Genomic DNA, 17,885 nt, shown 5'->3' on the forward strand with positions numbered 1-17,885 from the left:
GTGTCGATGAAGTTGAGTTAAAAGAAAAGCTGGGGAAAGCATGGTTGTCCACTGCCCAAGGTCAATCGATGTAGAAATTGGGAGACGAATGTTTTGGAAAGGAAGTGTGGCAACTTCCTTATAACGTTCTTAGATTCACCTTGTGCACCAACAGACTATCATTGGTATTTTTATGAAAGCGTGATGACAAACTTCTCAAAGTCGAGGATAGTTCGTGTTCATGACAACTTTATCAATTCGCAGTGGATGTTGTGAGGCCTTTCTACATCGACGTATTGGACCACAGTGGTGGAAGAGCAAAGGAGGTCCTCTGGCTACTGCCGAAAAGCTTGTAGAGGTAGCAGTAGCCAGAAAATCGCAGGACGATATAACTGCAATGATAATACAACTTCAACACATTTGTCATAACCATATCATATGCTGGAACACAACTATCACTAGGGACACAATCTTACGAATCTTTATGGTGACTATTAGTCATAAATATAAATAAAAGGAACGATTTTAATAATAAAGTTTCTTTATAAAAGTTATTAAAGTTACTTTATAAACTTATTTTATAATAATTTTATAAAGTTACTTTGTTAAAAAATAATTAATTAATTGATATATAATAAATAAAATAAAATTACAATATATATATATAGATATGAGGGGAAATGGATAAAATATAATTCCAAGACAATAGTACCAATGACTTACACATGCCTAGAAAGACGTGGGCAAGGAAGAAATTATTAGCGATTAAGCTTTGAGGACAAAGCTTCTTGAAGAGAGAGGCAATGTTATGAATACGATATATATAAAAATAAAATAAATATGAGTGAAAAAAATAATAATTATAATTATAGTTAATTAATGATTAGTTGGTGAAGAGGCATGTCTTAATGGACATGACCATTCATGAAAGGGCACTTGCCTAAGTATATAAGTAGGCCCTCATTGTAACATTCAATCATCTTTGTATATTTCGTATTATTAATAAAAATATTATTTACAAATACATTTGTGTATTTTACATTTAAAGTCAACAAGCTACAGTTTTGTTGCTTGACCCCCTCAGATTCAATCCTACTTGCGACATGTTTGCCATTTGTGGGTCAACTAAGGCTAACAAGGTATCAATTGTTGATTTTGTGTAGCATCGGGAGGTATTCCCGCATGTTAAGAGGCCTCCTAAGTCGGTGTAGAAAATTTATGAAAATTGGAAAATTAAAATTTATATTTTTGGGTTTCATGTAGGCTCAAAAAGGACAAGTCAGCCCCGCCATGAAAGGTTATGTTCCTTGGGGTAAATGCACCCATTTGACTTGTATATATATACATGATGTGACACTTCATTCGATCACTCACTCACAATCATCTCTCTTATATAGAAGACACTCGGGAGCATAAAAAAAAATGATGAAATGGCCAAAATATTGGACTTAGTTTTTGGCACAAATTTCTAGACATTTTATTGTAAACCTTGTTGAAGAAGAATTTCTCCTAGAAGAAGAGTTGTTGGGTTTTCTCCCAAGTTTGGGTTTTCCAGGGAAAATTTGTCGTCTCTATTGTGCATGGTTGTCTCTTTATGATCTTATTTTTTTTCTATCATTTTCGTTGCATTATTGTTGAGATTTTATGTGTACAATTACTTAATGATATCAATGCCATAAGAAGAATTAACTGAAGATCATTAGAAGTAATCATGTTTATATTATGTTTATTGTAGAAAAATCAATAAGTATCAGAGTTAGGTCTCAAGAGTGAGTCGTAGACCTAGAAGGAAGCCACAAAAGCCAAGTTTGGAAGTTCATGTGTCTAAGGAGAAGGACAAATAGCCATCCAAGAGAGGTAGAATCGTTTATGTGTGCTAGATGGAAGAGGAAAAGGTTGGTCAAAGGGGCTGCAGGCCATAAGGGTCGTAAGCCGCAGGGCCTACCGGGCAGTGACAATGAGTAATGAGGAGGGCCAAAAGGTCGCAACAAAATTTTTGAGGGTCAGCCTAAGTCCTAAAGAGAAGCTAGATCTTGCCTATGCCAAGTGCATCATGGGGCCAACCCATATACACTTGTCTGGTGCACCTTTTCATTATATTTGTTTTGAATCTTCTTAAGAGTAGCAACACTTAACTAGGTTCATAAACCAACATCAAAGAAACAAATCTTGGAGCTCTCACGCGAAATTAAGGCTAACATTGTTTCCATCATCAGACAGAGGTTATAAGATGCATTTCCAATTGTTTTGTATCTAACATCTCAATGGGAGCAACAAATTTGGTTCTTTGGTTGACATGGAAGGAATGTCCTTCATCTCGAGGTGAGATTGAGAGAGCCATTTAATGAGCAAAGAAGAAAAGGAAATTTTCTCTTAGGATGTAGAATACTTCCAGTACACTATTAAAGGGAATTTCCAGCATTAAATTGTACCCTTCTTATGACCTCTCATTTAAGGGACTAGTTAGAAATTTGGGGTTGTATTCATGTGTAATGCATTTGAGATGGTAAAAGATGATGTACTAAGTCAAAAATCAAGGTGCTTGGAAATAAATATTCTAGTACGAAAAGATGATGTAAATAAATAAATATTCTTGGAAATAAATATTCTTGGTAAAAGATGATGTACTAAGTCAAAAATCAAGGTGCTTGGAAATAAATATTCTAGTACGAAAAGGGGTGAATTCAAAGTTGTCTAAAAATACAAGCGAGAACATAATCAAGCAGTTATGGAACGACCACCAAGTTCAACAAGATGATTCAGATGATTACACCAGCATTATTGAATGCCTCCATAAACATTTTTCCATAAGAGAAAAATACATTTAGGAGACCTATAAAAAATAGATTTAACTCATCATAATGAAAGTGCATCTTTGTATAATGACCAAATCACCACACTTGAATTTGACTTCAATAGTTTCTTGTAGCATCATAATAGAGCAAGGATTTTACACCTATTTCTTAGATGTTAAACTATATTTCTTTTTTAATAAGAAGCAAAAACAATACTTACGTTTTGTTGTGGCTTTTGTGGCATCCTTATACATAAACCAAGAGAGAGATAAGTTGTTAGGAATTGTTGACTTTGGGCATAATTCTTTATCATGTGAAAGACAGCAAGTCCATTGCAGGACTTTAGATGAACTGCTAGCTTTTTATGGGCACAAGGGTTCACTAGAAGATTATGGAGATGATAATTGTTGGAACTCTCATGGAGTTCACACTGAGAGGTTTTGCATAAACTGCACTATGTTGAATCTTGATGACACTTTTCATTGTGATATGTTTGGTGAAAATCATGAGTCTAGAACCCTCAATGAGAGGTATTTAGCACCCCAGTTTACACCAACAGAAGTGTCTATTTCTTCTGAATTATCTCTAGATATGGCTAAAAATAACAATGGAGTGGGTACTTGTATTACACCTACTCCAACCTCTGTAACTAGGGAATTGTCAACACTATCCTTACCAAAGAGGTGTACAATTATTAGGTTTGATGAAAGGATGTTGTTTCATTCAAGAGATATGAAAGGGAGAAAATACGTTGGTTACATTACTCTGTTGGTAGATTCGACAACGAAGGGTTCTTCTAAATTTGATTCCAATTGGAAGGTTACAACAACATCAAAAAACTCCCCTTGCAATCTTTCTCCCACAAGTCAAGGGTTAATATGTGGAACACCCTCCATGGGAAAATGTTCATGAAAGAAAGGCAAGCAGCATGCATTAGCAGCATATGTTGAGGACAAGGATGAGCATTCACCTTAGAAGGAGACAAGGAGTCCAAGCTTGATGAGATTGCAGATGGACTTCATTAATTTATGCAAGGAGGAAAGGATCAAGAAGGAGTTGACAATTCCCTACAACCCCCAGCAGTTCCCTTATTAATCAAGAGATAATTACTTCATATTTTTTCTCCCTTAATCAGTATTATTATTATTATTTTTTTATTTTTTTTTTCGTTAGCCTCTTGTCCTTGTATTTTTCTTGAATGGAACGAGAATGAGTTCATTGTGGTGACTACTAATAAAATGTTTCACACAATAATTGACAACATCAAGAAGTTTGTGACGGAAGGGTTCTCCGAAAAAGAGGGAATGGACTACGAGAAGGTTTTTTTGTTCCTGTCACCAATGGTCAAATTCTTGGGCTCGAGCATCGAAGTGATTAATGTTTGAGAGGGAGCAATAATAACATAAGGACTTACTTACGTGACAAAGGGAGCAATAATAGTTGAAGGATGTGCTTACGTGATAGAGGGAGCAGTAATAGCAGAAGGACTTGCTTACATGATAGAGGGAGTTGTAATAGAAAAGTAACTTGCTTACAGGACAAAGGGAACAACCATAAGGACATGGTTGGGTGACTTCATCTGATACATGATACAAAGAGGATCAATGGAGCTCTAATACATATCAACAAATGAGAAGGTCGTGGATGTACTTCAAAGGCGAGCTTAGTGTGATGTTGAATTTATCCCTCATTGGAAAGGAATGATGAAGTCTTTGCAGGATTGGGCAGATGATCTCCTGGAGCCATAAAGGACATTGCTAGGTCGTCAAGGACTTTGATGAGGGGATATGAATGCATTCACCTTTGAAGCCAAAAGGACTTGGCTAGGTATAAAGGACTTTGACCAAAAAGGTGAATGGCCCAAAGCAATTACAGGGGAAATTATAGGATACATTCACCTCTGAAACCAAAAGGGCTCAGTTAGTTCGACTAGAGGTGAATGTCCCAGGGAAATTATCAAATTGGGCAGATATTCTCCTTAGAACCCATAAGGACTTAGCTATGTCAACCAAAGGAGATAGATGTAATTCACCTTTAGAGTGAGAGGGACTTGGTTAGGTCACAAAGGACTTTGATTAGAAAGGTGAATGGTCTAAAGGAAAATTCTCTCCCAAGAAGCTAGAAAAATTTGGATGCCTAGGACATGTCATGACCAAAGGAGATCAATACATTTTCCTAAGGAGCAATAAAATACTTTAGTCAACCTTCGATATATGAGGAGATACTTTTCCCACTGCACGATGGAGTTTTCTTAAAGCATGCATGATCCAGGAGGATATTGGTCACCACCCACCTATTCCACCTAGAACCCCCAGACAGTTTCATTTGTTTCCTTAATTGTACCACAATTTACTATTTTTGGCAGTTTTTTGGGTCTTGAACTTCCAGATCCGTTTTGAGGCTCTAAACGACATTTTTTTTTGGTAAAAGTGCTATGGTGTTTGCTATAGGAATTGTGTTAGTAGCTGTAGTCCTTGGAGATATCTTTCCAACGAGGTATCATACACATCAAACTGAGATAATATGACCAACTTACGACCCTAGGAAGTTGGCCGCCCAACTAACCCCAACGGGGCCCATAAACTTTTGGTGTTACATCTCCTCGGGTTAGGGTTTTGGTTGTTCAAGGTTTTCTCTTATTGTTTAATAATAAAAAGGCCCTTGAGCCTCATTGTAACTCAGTTCAAAGACATGTAGCCACCACATCTCTTCTTAGAGATAAGCTATCGTCGCTCAACCTAGTCTTATTTCCATTATGTTTGTAGCATATTTCAGTATTTGATATTAATGAAATGAAGTGTTATTTCTGTTGCATCTCTGTATTTATGGTTATATCTGTAATTTGTTGCATTCCTGTTTAAATATGGATCAGTGGTATTAGAGCGATCTGCTCTTTCTTTGTTTTTCTTTGCATGTCCCCAACGAGGTGGGGAGATAAGGAGTTAGGGCTTGAACTGGTCGAACCTTTGCAAGACCAGCCTCACAAATCCTAATGGCCTCCCATGGTAGATGAAAATAAAGATGAGGGGGTAGGAGATCCTATCAAAATATTGCTCGAAGAAGCCCTCGAGCCACAAAGGAACGCGATGATGGACAACTTTGCCTAGATCCTTCAGCGACTACCTAGGGGCGACACATCTACTTCTAGCAACTACTATGGAAGCGCCACACCCTTTAAGGTATAGGTTAACTTTGACATTCCCATATTTGAGGGTCAGATAGATGTAGATGTCGTAGATAAATGGTTAAATTTGCTAGAAGGATATTTTTTTGTTCATGATTTTTCCAGCTGGGAAAATATCACTTTTTCACTTCCCAAAGTCACCCGCCCACGTTAAGGACTGGTGGGAAACCTACCGTGAGCAAAAGGACGAGAGGGAACCCTCATTATTTTCAGTCACACCAACTTGGAATTCGTTTCGGGGCGCCATCAAGGAGCAGTACTACCCTATTGGGAGCTATGAGAATGAATACATAAAGTAGACCACGTTGCGGCAGGCAATGGACCAAGTTGTGTCAGAGTTTACCGATGTTTGTCATACCCTTCACACAAAGTTAGGTATCAAGGATTCCGAGAAACATTTTGTACTCAAGTAACGCGGCTGCCTACACAGGTACATCCAAGATGAAATGGAGTTCCTAGACATCTCCTCGCTTGGTACGACGTAACGATATGCTATTAAGATCGAGCAGAAGTTCAAACAAAAGTAGCAAGACTTTGGATCCACGAATCCGAAGCAAGGGAAAGGCTTCCCCAAACCGCAAAACCAAGGACAAAGCCAAGACGAAGTGACCCAAGACAACCCGTCGAAGCCGCAAGAAAAGAACAACACCACAAAGTCAAAGAAGGACACAAGAAAGTGGTGTGAGTTCGATAATAGCCCCACTCATAACACAAGTGAGTGTCGGGCCAAGCAACCGTTGGTGGCCAAGTTGAAGGCTTCAGAATCATATGCATGTTTCAACCCTAAGTCAAAACCCGATAAGAGGAATGACAAAGAGAAGCAGCTTATTGATGTGGAGCTTAGCGCCATTGTTGCGACCACTAAGATCTAGAAGAATGAGTCCGAAGATTTAGAGGAGGGGGAGCATCTCTTCCACTCACAGATGTCGGTGAAGCGTTCACCGCTGCAATTCATAATCGACAGCAGGAGCCAAAAGAACCTCGTTCCAGCAGAGGTCGTGAAGCAACGAAGCCTACCGACCACACCACACCCGCAACCATATAACATTGGGTGGCTTCACTAAGGACGAGATCTCTAAGTCAGCCAGCACTGTCGACCCCCCTACAGCATCAAGCCCTTCACAGATGAGGTATTATGTGATGTCACTCCTCTTGACGTTTGTGATGTATTATTAGGACAACCATACTTATGGAAGCAACATGTTGTATATGAGTCTAGACCTCGCTTAATGATTATTTATTTGGGTAATACATTATATAGAATACCAAACGTAGCCCCACCTCATTGATCTCTGCTAAGAAATGCAGTAAGATCATCTCCCAGACTAGGAAATTTATTTTCTTACTAGTTCGCTCTCAAAGTAAGGGGAAGATCGTAGCCACATCCATGGCCCCCAGGAAGGGTTCCTCCATGCAGTAGAAGCAGGTGGATACGGTTGTGGAAGAACACAGGGACATCTTCTCCTTGCCCACAGGGGTACCCTTGCACTGTCAGGTCAAGCATCTGATCGATCCGACTCTTGGAGCACCTCTACCTAACAGGCCAATATATCATCTTTCCCTTATGGAAAATGAAGAGATCAAGCGGCAAATCCAGGGTTTACTGCAAACAAGACACAACTGCTAGCAGGTTCACGACATCTTGGAGACGTCAAATGCAAAATACAAGCCGTGACATAATCAACATCAGGTGCCACACAAGTTTCAGGTGGGCGACAAAGTCTAGTTGCATTTGCAGAAAGGATGCCTTACAACAGCCCATCAGAAGCTCAGACCACTCTGATATGGTCCTTACACCATTACCAAGGTTATGGGAAAGAATGCTTTGGAGCACAACATTGCCCCATTCCTTGGCTTGCGCTGAGTGTTCAATGAAGATCACCTTTGGCCATACTTTCCACCATTGTTGGACACATTTGACATTGCAGAACAGCTCACACCAACAGAGCTCAACCAGGATTGCATGGAATAGGCCACAACTGATAAGACCATGGATACACAGATCAAGAACACTCAGCAACAGAGGACATAGCTATATTGAGTTGTCAAAGCAGGCCAACTCCTTCACCAGGGCAAGTGGTTCACGAAGGACTAGGTTCAACAGAAATTTCCTCACCTCATGGAGGCTCTGCACGCAATGGGGACCATTGCTTTCTAAGGGGGGAGGAATGATCCAGGTGGATATTGGTGGCCACCCGGCTATTCCAACTAGAGCACCTAGTCAGTTTCATCTATTTCCTTAATTGTAGCACAATTTACTATTTTTAGAAGTTTTTTCGGGTCCCAACTTCCAGAGCCGTTTTGAGGCAATAAGCGACGTTTTTTTTTGGTGAAATTGCTTTAGTTATTTCCAAAGCAATCACATCAGCAATTGTAGTACTCAGAGATATCTTTTCAACGAAGTATCATACGCGTCAAATGAAGATAATATGACCAAGTTACGACCCCGTGAAGTTGGCCGCCATCTAACCCCAACGGGGCCCATAAACTCTTGGCGTTACATCTCCTTAGGTTAGGGTTTTCTCTTATTGTTCAATAATAAAAAGGCCCTTGAGCCTCATTGTAACTCAGTTTAGAGGCATGTAGCCGCCATATCTCTTCTCAAAGATAAGCTACCATCGCCTTAGCTAGTCTTATTTCCATTATGTTTGTAAGCATATTTCAATATTTGATATTAGTGAAATGAAGTGTTATTTCTATTGCATCTCTATATTTATGGTTATATCTATAATTTGTTGCATTCCTATTTAAATTTGGATCAGTGGTATCAGAGCGATCTGCTCTTTCTCTATTTTTCTTTGCATGTCCCCAACAAAGTCGGGATATAAAGAGTCAGGGCTTGAACTGGTTGAACCTTTGCAAGACCATCCTTGCAAATCCCGACGACCTCCCATGGCGGATGAAAAGAAAGATGAGGAGGCAGGAGATCATATCAAAATCTTGCTCTAAGAAGCCCTTGAATGACAAAGGGATGCGATGATGGACAACTTTGCCCAGATCCTTCAGCGGTTACCTAGGGGCGACGCATCTACTTCCACCAGCTACTCTGGAAGCACCACGCCCTTTAAGGTACAAGTTAACTTTGACATTCCCATATTTGAGGGTCAGATAGATGCAAATGTCGTAAATAAATGGTTAAATCTGCTAGAAGGATATTTTCTATTCATGATTTTTCTAGCTAGGAAAATATCACGTTTGCACTTCTCAAAGTCGCTCCCCACGTCAAGGATTGGTGGGAAACCTACCGTGAGCAGAAGGACGAGAGGGAACCCTCACTGTTTTCAGCCGCACCAACTTGGAATTTGTTCCGAGACACCATCAAGGAGCAGTACTACCCTGTCGGGAGCTATAAGGATAAATACATAAAGTGGACCACATTGCGACAGGGAAGGTACCAAGACGTGCTGAAGTTTACCAATGTTTTTCATACCCTTCGCACAAAGTTGGGTATCAAGGATTCTGAGAAACATTTGGTACTCAAGTACTACAGCTGCCTACACAAGTACATCCAGGATGAAATGGAGTTCCTAGACATCTCCTCGCTCGGCACGACGTACTGATATGATGTCAAGATTGAGCAGAAGTTTAAACAGAAGAAGAGATACTTTGGATCTGCGAATTCGAAGCAAGGGAAAGGCTTCCCCAAACTGCAAAACCAAGGACAAAGCTAAGATGGAGTGACCTAAAACAACCATCAAAGCCGCAAGAAAAGAACAACACCATGAAGTCAAAGAAGGACACAGGAAATTGGTGTGAGTTCCATAATAGCCCCACTCATAACACAAGTGAGTGTCGTGCTAAGAAGTCGTTGGTGGTCAAGTTGAAGGCTTTAGAATCAGATGCATGTTTCAACCCTGAGCCAGAACCTGACAAGAGGAATGACAAAGGTAAGCCAATTATTGATGCGGAGCCTAGCATCTCTGTTGCCACCACCAAGATCCAGAAGAATGAACCCGAAGATCTAGAGGAGGGGGGAGTCTCTTCCACTCACAAATGTGGGTGAAGGGTTCACGGCTACAATTCATAGTTGACAACGAGAACCAAAAGAACCTCATTTCAGCAGAGGTCGTGAAGCTATGAAGCCTATCGACCACACCACACCCGTAGCTGTATAGCATTGGGTGGATTCACCAAGCACGAGATCTCCGAGTCAGCCAGCAGTGCCGACTTCCCTACAACATCAAGCCCTTCACAGATGAGGTATTGTGTGATGTCGCTCCTCTTGACGTTTGCGATGTATTATTAGGACAACCATACTTATGGAAGCGACACGCTATATATGAGTCTAGACCTCACTCTGTGATTATTTCTTTGGGTAATACATTATATAGGATACTGGAGGTAGCCCCACCTACCGCCACCTCTTTGATCTCCACTAAGAAATGCAGTACGATCATCTCCCAGACTAGGAAATTTATTTTCTTTTGTTTCACTCTCAAAGTAAGGGGAAGATCGTAGCCACATCCATGGCCCCTAGGAAGGGTTCCTCCATGCAGTAAAAGTAGGTGGATACAATTGTGGAAGAACACAGGGACATCTTCTCCTCGCCCACAGGGGTACCCTTGCACTGTCATGTCAAACATTCGATCGATCTGACTCTTGGAACACCTCTACCCAACAGATCAATATATCGCCTTTCCCTTCTGGCAAATGAAGAGATAAAGCGGCAAATCTAGGTTTTACTGCAAATAGGACACATCTGCTAGTAGGTTAATGACATCTTGGAGAAGCCAAATGCAAAGTACAAGTAGCGACATGATCAACATCGGGTGCCACACAAGTTTCAGGTGGGCAACTAAGTCTGGTTGCATTTGCAGAAAGAACACCTTACAACAGCCTAACGGAAGCTCAGACCACTCTGATATGGTCCTTACACCATTACCAAGGTTGTGGGAAACAATGCTTTGGAGCACAACATTCCCCCATTCCTTGGCTTGCACCGACTGTTCAATGTAGATCACCTTCGGCCATCCTTTCCACCATTGTTGGACACATCTGACATTGCAGAACAACTCACACCAACATGGCTCAACCCAGATTGCATGGAACAGACCACAATTGATCAGATCATGGACACACAGATCAAGAACACTCGGCAATAGAGGATACAACAATATCGAGTTGTAAAAGCAGGCCAACTCCTTCACTAGGGCAAGTGGCTCACTAGGGACCAAGTTCAACAGAAATTTCCTCACCTCATGGAGGCTCTACACGCAATGGGGACCATTACTTCCTAAGGGGGGAGGAATGATCTAGGTGGATATTGGTGGCCACTCGCCTATTCCACCTAGACCCCCCAGTCAGTTTCATATATTTCCTTAATTGTAGGACAATTTACTATTTTTAGCAGTTTTTCGGGTCCTGAACTTTCGGAGCCGTTTTGAGGCCCTAAACGATTTTTTTTGGGCAAAATTGCTTTTATGATTTCAATGGCAAGCACATCAAAAGTTGTAGTCCTTTGAGAGATATTTCCAACAAGGTATCATACGCATCAAACAAAGATAATATGACCAAGTTACGACCCCTGGAAATTCATCGCCCAACTAACCCCAACGGGGCCCATAAACTCTCAGAGTTACATCTCCTCAGGTTAGGGTTTTGGTTGTTTAGGGTTTTCTCTTATTGTTCAATAATAAAAAGGCCCTTGAGCCTCATTGTAACTCAATCCACAGACATGTAGCTGCCACATCTCTTCTCAGAGATAAGCTACCATCACCCAAGCTAGTCTTATTTCCAGTATGTTTGTAAGCATATTTCAGTATTTGATATTAATGAAATGAAGTGTTATTTATGTTGCATCTCTATATTTATAGTTGTATCTGTAATTTGTTGTGTTCCTGTTTAAATTCAGATCAATGCATCAACATGTCAAGCTCATAAACTCTTCTTAAGGAAAGAGAAATTTGAGCTAAAAGAGAATTTATTGTAGCAAAGGAGAATACCTCCCTCGCTAGAGGGAATGTTGATTTTTGTGTAGCATCGGGAGGTATTCCCACGTGTCAAGAGGCCTCTTAAGTCAACCTATCAAATTTATGAAAATGGAAAATTAAAATTTATATTTTTTGGGTTTCATATAGGCTCAAAAGGGACAAGTCGGCCTTAACATGAAAGGTTGTGTCCCTTGGGGAAAATACACCCATTCGACCTTTGTGTATATATATATATATACATACATACATGGTCTCACACTTCATTCGATCACTCACTGACAATCATCTCCCCTTTGTAGAAGACAATAGTGAAAGCAAATAAAGGATAAAATGACCAAATTTTTGGACTTGGTTTTTGGCATAGATTTTTAAGCATTCTATTGTAAATCTTGCTTAAGAAGAATTTCTCCTAGAAGAAGAGTTGTTGGGTTTTCTTCCATGTTTGAGTTTCCCAAGGAAAATTTGTTGTCTTTGTTGTGCATGGTTGTCTCTTTATGATCTCATTTGTTTCTATTGTTTTTGTTGCATTACTATTGATATGTTCTATATATAATTGCTTAATATTATAAGTGATATAAAAAGAATTAATTGAAGATCACTAGAAGTAATTATCAGATTAGAAAATTCGTTTCTACTGTGTTTATTTTAGAAAAATCAACATCAACAATCTCACTCTAAATGCTTGAGGGTGAGACAAGAAGTTTTTTAAAAAACATTTTCATCAATTAGGTATAGCTTGGATGGTTAAAAGTAGTTGTGTGAACTTGTTGTTGCTATGACAACAACCCTCCAAAATACAGACGGTGAAGATTGCGCGCTCTGCTCTGAACCGCGGAGCCGAGTTTAGGTCTGCCGCCGCCACAGCTCTTGACGCAGCCATGAGCGGACCTGGGGGTGGGGAGTCTGCTCCCACCCCGCCATTATCCTCTGAAGATGCATTTCGAAGACTGTTATCGCAGAAAGGGAAGAAGCAACAGAACTCCAAGGTGCTGAAATTCATAAAAAAGCTTGAGGAAATACCAGAGATAGCACTTCCAGAGGAACAACCGATTAAAATTGCTCTTGCGCTGTCTGACAGAGGCCTGGTAGGGCAGTTTATGGGCCGATGGTCGTCCACTAAAACCACGGACGATTGGATTCAGCGAAACTGGAGACCCCAGCTGAAAAATAACGTGATTTGTTATGTTGTAGGACGAGGCTATTTCATTTTTGAATTTACCACCAAAGAAGATCGCGACCTGGTGTTCAGAAACGGGCCGTATTTTATGGGAAATCAGGGACTGTATCTCAACAAATGGAGTCCTGACTTTGACCCATCCGTCGATGTCCCCAAGGAGGCGTCGGTCTGGGTTCGCTTACCTAACCTCCCGCTTCACTGTTGGAGCTATCAATCTCTGCAAAAGATTGGTAATGGGTTGGGTCAATTCATTGACAAAGTTGATCACAAGGGCCAATATACATGTGCTAGAATCTGCGTGGAAGTCGATTTGGAAGCCGGGCTACCAAAAGCGATCAAACTCAAAGTTGGAGAATGACAGCACTACCAGAAGCTGGACTACGAGCAGTTGCCTTTCAAATGCCGAACCTGTCATGAGCACGGACACTTCCAGAGAAACTGCCCAAAAGCCCCAACAGGGAACACGGTTGAAGAAGAAGGATGGAAAGAAATCAGAAAGGGAAAGGCTGTTCCAAAGCCTCCGGGACAGAACAATTCCGCTCCAATGGGAAAGCCTCATTTTAACCCAAAAGCCGTTGCTGCTTCTAAAGATGGACCCTCCTCTGGAGAAAAGGTGGATGACCAGGAGACCCAAGAGGAAACAGGAAATAAGGAGAAACAAGGGAAAGTAAATGAAGTTGAACCAACAATCCCTCCACCCGTGGATTGTCAGAGGGGAAATGAAGGCAACGAAGAACACATTAGTCTAGCCTCAGACTCTGAGGGAGAATCAGAAGAGAGAGATTCTGAAACTGACAACTCGCTAGTCACCCCAATCAAGACGACTAGAGGGCGGAAATCCAAGAAGAAATAGAGGGAGGAAAAAACTTACATAGATGTCCTCCAAGGTTCCCAAAAAACTCTCAAAGCAATGATGAATACCAGATCTGGGCGCAAGAGTAACAAGGCTCCAATAGGAGCCTCATCTCCCCAAAATAGTAAATAATTAAATACGTCTCCTGGAACTGCAGAGGTTTAGGTAGTAGGTCGAAAGAGGAAGCCCTGAAAGATATAGTGCGAATATATTCACCTGAAATCCTCCTCATCCAGGAGACAAAGTTGGAGGATTTTCCTCTCCTCCAATCCAGTAAAGTTTTTTGGAAAAAAGGCCATGGAAGAGCGGTTAGTGCAAGAGGCGCCTCTGGTGGAATAGCCACCTTCTGGAACAGCGCCATATATGACTTCATTCAAGAAAAAAGCAGCCCTCACTGGCTCTTCATTCATCTTCTCCACAAGGATTCTGGTCAGCAAGTATGTTTAATGTTTATGCTCCTGTATTGCCAAGCGAGAAAAAAATCTGTTGGAACTCGCTTCATTCATTTCTTTTAGAGCAAAACCCCGGGAATATCATCATTGCAGGTGACCTGAATGTCACCCTTGCTCTTGATGAGAAAAAGGGAGGCTCCATCCTCAGGGATCCTGCCAGAGAATGGGTTGAAGATATAATGCTGGGCTGGGACCTGGAGGACATTAAACCTTCTTCAGGTAAATTCACCTGGTCCAACAAAAGAATAGCCCCCAACCACATTGCTGCTCGTTTGGATAGATTCCTTGTCCACTCTTCTTTCCTAACTTGCGGTCTTATGGCAACCTCTAAAATTCTTCCAAATCTCACCTCTGATCATAAGCCCATTCTTCTCGAGCTTTCCCTGGATAGCAATCTAGGCCCCATTCCATTTCGGTTCAACCCTCTTTGGATCCAGCAAGAAGGCTTTCAAGAGATGGTCTCTGAATCTTGGAATAGGCCTGTCCATGGTTCTCCATTCTTTGTGTGGGAAGAGAAAATTAGGGTTCTAAAAAGAAACCTTAAAGATTGGGCTAAAAGACTGTAATCCCCCACAGCTAAAAGAAAAGAAACTCTAAACAGGCTCGCTGCTCATCAGTTAGATATGGAGCATAGTCCTATTTCTCAAAGCTTGCTCCTAAAAGAAGTCGAGCTTCAAAAAGAGGTTCATAGATCTAGCAGGGAGGAGGAAGAATTTTGGCGCCAGAAGTCTAGGAATCTTTGGCTGCAGTCCGGAGATAAGAACACCAGCTTCTTTCATAAGCAAGCCGAAGCCCGAAAGAATTTCAAATCAGTCTCAGAGATTCATTACCAAAATACTGTGATTAAGGATTTCGAAGGCATTAAGAGAGCTGCATATTCCTTCTATCAAGATCTTTATTCGGCTCCTGAAGAACCAGCTATTGATCCCCATTCCTATCCAATCGATTTAATTCCCAAATGCGTCCAGGATTCGGACAATGCCATTCTGATTGCTCCGGTTAGTATGGAAGAACTAAAGGATGTTCTGAACAACATGGAGCCTGATAAAGCCCCAGGCCCAGATGGGTTCTCAGTCAGGTTTCTTTTGACTTGCTGGTCAACAATTAAAAAAGACCTATTGAGAATGGTCAGAAAATCCCAGAATTGTGCAAAGCTGGGCAGTGGCATCAACTCAGCCTTTCTCGCCTTGATCCCAAAAGAGAAAGGCGCCTCAGACTTCAGCAGATTTAGGTCAATATCCTTGTGCAATTCCAGTTATAAGTTGGTCTCCAAAATAATAGCCAACAGGCTTAAAAACATTTTGCCAGACATCATCCCTGAAAATCAAGGCGGATTCATAAAAGGAAGAAAGATTTTGGACAACATTGTGCTGGTCCAAGAAGCAGTTCACTCTAGTTGCCAAAGAAAAGAGAAAGGTATGGTGATTAAGCTCGATCTGGCTAACGCATTTGATAGGGTGAGACATGACTTTTTGTTCGCTGTGATGAAGAAGCTAGGCTTCTCAACAGTCTTCATAAACTGGGTGAAAGCCTGTATTGCCTCACCATGGATCGCGCCTTTGGTCAATGGCCGTTCTACTGACTTCTTCCAAGCTTCTAGGGGCCTGAGACAAGGATGTCCTTTGTCTCTGCTTCTATATGCTGTCCAGGCCTCGGTGCTTAGCTTCCAACTAGATCATAACCAGCAAAATCAAACTCTGCCTGGCCTCAGAACTACTCACAAGGTGAAAGACATTAATCATGCCCAGTTCGCCGACGACACCTTGCTGCTCGGAGGAGCCAGCATAATCTCTGCCAGACATTTCAAGAGGGAGCTGGACATTTACAGGTTGATCTCAGGCAGCAAAATCAATTATCGAAAATGCTCTATCTATGGCTGGAACTGCTCGATCAAAGAGCTGTCTGATATTGCAAGACTTTTAGAAATGGATGGAATTCGAAACTGGGAGTCATTTAAATACCTTGGGATCCCAATCTTCAAATCTAAGCCTAAAGTTGCTCACTGGCTGCCTCTTCTCGATAAGATAAAGAATAGAATCCAAGCTTGGGGTGCCTCTTGGCTGAATAATGCAGGGAAAGTCACCCTTATGAAATCGGTCCTAATAAGTATGCCCCTATTCCAAAACTCTATTCTCCTTGCCCCCAAAACCTTTCTCAGCAAATTGGACAGCCTGTTGAGAAGATTTCTGTGGGAAGGTGGGAATAACAATGATAGAAGGATCCATTTAGTGAACTGGGAAACTCTCAAGAGACCATTTCTGGAAGGAGGCCTCCATCTGCGTAACTTGGCTGCCCAAAATCTTGCTTTGGGATCCAAGATTTTGTGGAATCTAGTCTCTGGAAATACTAGCTGGAGTAAAAGAGTCATTTGGAAGAAATACTTCCAAGGGCAGTGCTTGAGATGCCTGGATAAGCCTCCAAGAATTCTGAAAGGATCTCCGATCTTCAACCTTTGTAATGCTGCTAGGGAGCAATTCAGCCATCACCTTTATTAGATCCCTGGTAATGGAAGGAAAATCAAAATCTGGGAGGATTCGATCTTGGGTGATCAACCAATGAGCCAGGTGGAAGGTCTTGCAAACATCAAAGATTGGCTTCAGTTTTGCAATCTGCACACATTGTGGGATATCTTGAATTGGAAAGAAGCTCCTGACAAAACCTGGGATGGTTGGAACCTGGGGGAGGTCCCCATTATGCTGCAGGGGGAAGCTTCTTTACTATTAGACCTGCTCCAAGGTAAATCTCCGTCAAAGGCCACTGCTAAAGACAAAAGAGGCTGGGCATCCATCTCTGGCCATTACACTATTTCCGAAGGTTATAAAAGAACTATGGCTATCCCATATGCTCCGCCCAATCCAGCCCAATGGAAATTTATATGGGATTTCCCAGCTCTTCCCAAAATCGACTTCTTCTGTTGGACCGTTGCACACCAAAGCATTCTTACCAGAGATAACTTGCGAAGACGAGGGATGGAAGGACCTTCCAGATGTCCACTTTGCTGGTCTGATGAAGAAACTATCAGTCACCTGTTGCTGCTTTGCCCCTTTGCTCAAGAAGTCTGGAGGGGAGTTCTGCTGTTAGATCCAACTAACCTTGATTTTCCAGATAACATCCCTGCCCTGTTCAGAACTTGGGCCAGCTTATCTCCCTTCTGCCTTAAAAATAAAAGTCTTCTTAAAACCAGTTGGATGTGGCTTCCTAAATTCATTTGCTGGAAATTGTGGTTGGAAAGGAATAACAGATATTTCGAGAAGAAAGGTGCACTGCAATAAGAGTTATCTCAAAAATAAAAGCTTTGCTGGGCGAGGCTTTGGAAGCCAATTCTGCCTCAAGGAACGAAATGAGTCTGGTCAAAGAGGAGGAGCAATGGTTCAAAGCTCTGGTTCCAAATCTGAAGGAAAGGCCCTTTCCTCCTGTTTCCGTCCATGCCAACTGGGAGATTAGGCTGGAAGAACTAGAGTTCATTAAGTGGAGATCGGCCCTGGATGATCATTGTTTATTCTTCGACGGGGCCT

Source organism: Pinus tabuliformis, chromosome 6 (genome assembly GCF_031772625.1).
Source record: "Pinus tabuliformis cultivar Carrire ecotype Pingquan chromosome 6, CPIR1, whole genome shotgun sequence".
NCBI lineage: Eukaryota > Viridiplantae > Streptophyta > Pinopsida > Pinales > Pinaceae > Pinus > Pinus tabuliformis.